This window comes from Triticum dicoccoides, chromosome 5A (assembly GCF_002162155.2).
Source record: "Triticum dicoccoides isolate Atlit2015 ecotype Zavitan chromosome 5A, WEW_v2.0, whole genome shotgun sequence".
In the NCBI taxonomy this organism is placed as follows: domain Eukaryota; kingdom Viridiplantae; phylum Streptophyta; class Magnoliopsida; order Poales; family Poaceae; genus Triticum; species Triticum dicoccoides.
This window is the reverse complement of record NC_041388.1, coordinates 238,139,878-238,146,236: the sequence shown is the minus strand read 5'-3', so window position 1 is coordinate 238,146,236 and position 6,359 is coordinate 238,139,878.

The window sequence follows — 6,359 nt, the reverse complement described above, 5'->3', positions numbered from 1 at the left end:
TCTTCTTCTGCCATCATGGAAGCCTTTCCAATCACTCTGGCCATGGTCTTCTTAACCCTTTCCTTCCTTTTCTTTCCTTCTGCAGCAGGCTCTTTGGGTTCAGATTCCAAAGATGCTTGAGTGGATGCTCTGGCCTTAGACATGGGTTGTCTTCCTGCTGGCCTTTTGATCTTCATCCCTGGCTTAACTGCAGCTGAGCTGTACTCCTTCTTAACCACTTTCTTCTTTGATGTGGCCTCATCCTCAGTTGCCACATGGTCTTCATCCTCAGACACTGATGTTTTCTTCTTGCTTGCTCTAGTGGCAGCCTTTGGCAAACTGCTTGGGGTGCTCCTGCTACCATCATCTGAACTGCTAGAGGGACTAGTGCCCTCACTCAGGTGAACCTGCTCCTTTGACCTATTATGGCTGTTACTCTGGTCAGACATGTTGCAAACACTAACTGCAGCCCCTGTGAATAGATATAGATGAGATAGAGTGGATGAGCATCACAAAATGCAGAGGTTTTTGCAAAAGAATGAGTCAAAAACTTAGTTTTAGTTTTCCACAGAAAGCATTTTGGATCAAACGATTTGCAAACTCGGTGATACCGAAGCAGCTGTTGGAACCTAAACTAGTGAACTCGGTCAGACCGAGTCACTGTTCGGTGGCACCGAGACTGCTAGGGTTTCACAAAGTCCTAAACTTGTTCACACCGATTTGCAATTCTCGGTCAGACCGAGAACCACATGTGCAATGGCCTTGGCCGAATCGGTGGAACTGAGTTCTGCAACCCGGTGGGTCCGAGATGGTTTCGGCGGAAACCTAACCCTAATTTTTCAATTCAACTCTAATCTACGGAGTGTTTTGACTGGATAGAAGTGTTTCAATCGTGGGAAGAGTCATAATGAACACAATGTGCTAGGAACTGGACGGGGATAGCACTATGATCGAGTCCATACCCTAGTTCGGTGATGAACTCGCTACAGCGGCAACGGTGGGGAAGAATTCCATTAACGGCGGCGGAGACCAGCGACAAGAGGCGGCTGGCGACGAGGAGGACGATCCGGAGACCCAGGAGGCAGAGCGAGCTATGCGCGGGCGAAGGGTTTTCAGAGAAATTTCCAAAAATTTGCCCGTGAGTATATATAGCCCGACCCTGTCGGTGTGACCGAGTGGAACAACTCGGTGGCACCGAGATGCATAACTATTGACGGTTACAGCAACTCGGTGTGACCAAAAAGTTCAAATCGGTTGCACCGAGATTGAAAACCTAGATCAACTTAGTGATCTCGGTATGACCGAAATGGATGAATCGGTCAGACCAAAACACACAAAGAAGTTTTGGAAGTTTAAGTCTATGACGAATCGGGGACTCCGAGTGCTCCTCACACAGAGTGGTTCGAATCTGACTTGATCAAATTTTGTTATGTAGCATGAATAGAGTTTGAGACGAGAAAAGCACAGATAGCTAGAGAGGGTTCTTAGGCATTCTTGTCCATCCACTTGGCAAAAGAAAAGAAAACCAATCAATAAAAACAACAAGTGGATGTCCTCGAATGAGTGAAATATGCAATCAACATGCTCACACAATAAAATGGCAATTGAAATATGTGGCAAAGCATGCACAACCAATTCTAGCATCTATCAAACAATTTGCGATGACTAGGTCATCTATATATGAGTATATTGACTTAGGAGTCAAATGAGAACATTTGATCATAGGTCATACTCATCGTTTAAGCACAAGTGGGGTTACCACTTTTACATAAAGCATTGTTGTGTTCACACCATTAGAGTTGCTTTAGCTCAATTCTTAGAGTAAAGCTCCCCCTAGATGTGAGATCCCCCCTAAGAGGGATGAACTAACCTTGGGTTTTGTCGATGATGACTTCATGTAGATGTTGAAGATGTGGATGCTCAATGTTGATGTAGATCATTTGGAACTATCCATTGGAGTGAGTTGCACTTTCAATACCTACACGGGTTAGTCTCACAAGGAACAAACAAGGATATCCATAGACATAGAGTTATGCACACACAAGATGATGTCTATGAAAGCTTTTAGGTTAGCTTGTCCCTTGTCTTACCAACAAGAGGGTTTGTGACTCCTTGAACTAGTGCAAGATGTGGAAGTTGATTGCACTTGTTCTTGCCAAGATGATAAGAGTGAAGTATGTTGGCGGAGTCACCCTCAAGAACTCTCTAGTTCTTCTTCTTTGGGATCCACACCATCTTGATGGGAATCGTCGGTGTTATAGTTGTACTTGATGAAGTTGAACTTGAAGTAGTCTTGGGAACCCACTTGACCAAGGCCTTAGGAGCTTCTTCAAATGCATCAATTTCCTCTTGAAGCTTGTCCTTGCCTTTTTGCTTGTGATCTTGTGGTGGAAGATCATCTTGAGCTTGTGTCCCTTTGAAAGAAGTAGGATCATACTTCTCTTGTTGAGGAACAAACTTCGTCTTGGGGTATTGATCTTCTTCCCACTCAACTCCATTGGCATTGAACTTTCGTTCAAAACCAACACCTTGATTCTTCCGGTGCCTTCCTTGCTTGCGTACAACTTCCTCGAATTGCTTACTTCCGGCAAGGCTCTTGTAAACACCTTTCTCTATAATTCCCTTCAATAAGCTATTTTCTTGATCAAGTGTAACTTGGCTAAGAGAATCATTAGTGGAATCAAGAGAACTACTAGAAGCAACAATATTGGATTTAGCATGATTATTGTTACTACTAGAGGAAGAATCTTTCTTGTTCTTGTTACTAGACTTGACTTGAGGCATGTAAGTGGATAAGAGTAAATGCTTGGCAATGTAAGAAGAACTTTTCTTACGAAGATCATCATTGATTGCTTTTAAGAACTCATGCTCTTGATCAAGGTTGAGCTTTTCAAAGCGTAATTTCTCATGAGTCCTTAAAAGTTCTCGATGATCTCCTAAGATAGTTTCATGAGCTAACTTAAGAGTGTTTAGTTCTTTAGTTAGAGACTCAATCTTCTCCTTATCATTGTCATTCGTTTTATCTTGATTAGCATGATTAATTGATGTTTCATCATAGTATTCATCACTAGAGTTGTCAACAAGTAAATCATCATCACCTAACAAGTCATCTTCATCACTATTGAAATCAACATACTCGGGGTGTGATACCTTTGGGCCTTTAGCCATGAACATGTTCCAACTCCTTCATTTGGTGAATCAAATATGTCGCAGGACTTGGTTGTCAAAGTGCTAGACCGGCAACACCTTCATCTTGAGTATATTCGGAGTCGGAGTGATAGCTTCTCTCGAAGTGGTTGTCGGAGTCAGAGTCGGATACCCATTCACCAACATCAGCTTGATGTCTTCGTTTTGTGTAGCTCCTTGATGACTTGTCCTTTCTTTCTGAATCCTTGCTTCTCCGTGAGGCTCTTCGTTCATAACGATCATCTCTACTCCTTCTTTCTCTAGATGGTGATTCTTCTCTTCTACTTCTTCTCTTTGGAGAATCTTCTCTTCTCTTGTAGGGGGCCGTACACTCATTGGAATAGTGTCTGGGCCTTCCACAATTGTAGCAGTTTCGCTCTCGACTAGAAGATCTTTTGTCATAGTAGGACCTTGATTTGGAGCTTCTCTCTTTGCTCCTACTCTTGTAGAACTTGTTGAAGTTCTTCACCATTAAGCTCAATTCTTCATTGAAGGTTTGTTTCTCACTCGATGATGTGGGGGCTTCACATGAGGCTTTGTAAACACCACTTGATTTGTTGTGAAGTTCCTCTTTATCCTTGAGTGACATCTCATGAGCAACAATTCTTCCGATGACTTCCGTTGGCTTGAGATCTTTGTAATTGGGCATCATTTGGATCAATGTGCACATGGTATCATATTTTCCATCCAAGGCTCTTAGGATCTTCTTGATGATGAATCTATCGGTCATCTCTTCACTCCCTAAGCGAGCAATCTCATTTGTGATAAGAGCAAGCCTAGAGTACATTTCAGCGACACCTTCACCATCCTTCATTTTGAACTTGTCAAGTTAGCTTTGAAGCACATCCAACTTGGATTCCTTGACGGAGTCGGTACCTTCATGCATGTTAATCAAAGTATCCCAAATTTCCTTTGCATTCTCAAGACGGCTGATTTTGTTGAATTCTTCGGGTCACAATCCGTTGAAGAGGATATCACAAGCTTGAGCGTTATATTGTAGCATCTTCAACTCATCCGCGGTAGCTTCACGATTTGGTTCTTTCCCATCAAAGAATTCACCTTGCAAGCCAACACACACAATAGCCCAAACGGCGGGGTTATGTCCAAGAATATGCATTTTCATCTTATGCATCCAACTAGCAAAATTAGTACCATGAAAGTAAGGACCTCTACGGTGATAATTTCCCTCGCTAGATGCCATACTCTCCTAGATTGTGAAACCAAGGCTATGACCACCAAAAGCTATGGAAATCAAAGCAAATGGAGACCAAAGCTCTGATACCACTTGTAGGATCGAAAGTATGTCTAGAGGGGGGTGATTAGACTACTTGACCAAATAAAAATCTAGCCTTTTCCCAATTTTAGTTCTTGGCAGATTTTAGCTATCTTAGCACAAGTCAAGCAATCTCCACACAATTAAAGCAAGCATGCAAAAGAGTATATGAGCAGCGGAAAGTAAAGCATGCAAATTGCAAGAATGTAAAGGGAAGGGTTTGGAGGATTCGAACGCAATTGGAGACACGGATGTTTTTGTCATGGTTCCGATAGGTGGTGCTATCGTACATCCACGTTGATGGAGACTTCAACCCACGAAGGTTAATGGTTGCGCGAGTCCACGGAGGGCTCCACCCACGAAGGGTCCATGAAGAAGCAACCTTGTCTATTCCATCATGGCCGTCGCCCACGAAGGACTTGCCTCACTAGCGGTAGATCTTCACGAAGTAGGCAATCCCCTTGCCCTTACAAACTCCTTGGTTCAACTCCACAATCTTGTCGGAGGCTCCCAAGTGACACCTAGCCAATCTAGGAGACACCACTCTCCAAGAAGTAACAAATGGTGTGTTGATGATGAACTCCTTGCTCTTGTGCTTCAAATGATAGTCTCCCCAACACTCAACTATCTCTCATAGGATTTGGATTTGGTGGAAAGAAGATTTGAGTGGAAAGCAACTTGGGAAGGCTAGAGATCAAGATTCATATGGTTGGAATGGAATATCTTGACCTCAACACAAGTGTAGGTGGTTCTCTCTCAGAAAATGTGTATTGGAAGTGTAGGTATGTTCTGATGGCTCTCTCCTCGAATGAAGAGTGGGTGGAAGGGTATATATAGCCTCCACACAGAATCTAACCGTTACACACAATTTGCCAAACTCGGTTGGACCGAATGGTTAAACTCGGTCGGACCGATTCAGCAAACCTAGTGACTGTTAGGATTTTCGGTGGGACTAAGATGAAACTCGGTAGGACCGATATGGTTAGGGTTAGGGCATAACGTAATCTCGGTGTCACCAATTACGCAAACTCGGTGGGACCGATTTTGGTAATAAGATAACCAGAGAGTTGGTCAGGTAAACTCGATGGGACCGATTCGCTCATCTCGGTGAGACCGAAATGTTACAAAAGGGAAACAGAGAGTTTACATTGCAATCTTGGTGGGACCGATCGCTCATCTCGGTAAGACCGAAACGTTACGAAGGGAAACAGAGAGATTACAATCCAATCTCGGTGAGACCGAGATCCCTATCGGTGAAACCGAATTTCTAGGGTTTGTGGCAGTGGCTATGAAATTTGAAACTCGGTGGCGCCGGATAGAAAGAATCGGTGGGGCCGAGTTTGACTTTTGGTTTAGGTCATATGTGGATGTGGGAAGGTAGTTGAGGGTTTTGGAGCATATCACTAAGCACTTTGAGCAAGCAAGCCATTAAGCAACACCTCATCCCTCCTTGATAGTATTGGCTTTTCCTATAGACTCAATGTGATCTTGGATCACTAAAATATAAAATGTAGAGTCTTGATCTTGAAGCTTGAGCCAAACTTTTTATCCTTAGAATTTTGAGGGATCCACTTTCCTCATCCATGCCATGCTATTCATTGAGCTTTTCCTGAAATATTAATCTTGGAATAATGTTAGCTCAATGAGCTATATGTTGTTAGGAATTACCAAAACCACCCGGGGATAGTTGCACTTTCACCTACGCTGCTTGGGTGAGGAAGAAGTGGCGGCCACGGCCTTCTTTGTTGTCGCAACCCTCGTCTCGCGTGCGGGCTGCGCCTGGGCCTGTTGCCGCTGCGTGGTCCTGCCGGGCCGGACTGGCTCACCGGAGCTAGCCCGCCATAGGACGCGTTTTCTCTCTAGGGCCGGGGGGTCCTCCGCTTCGGTCTTCTCTTCAGCCAACTCCTCGACCATGTCTTCG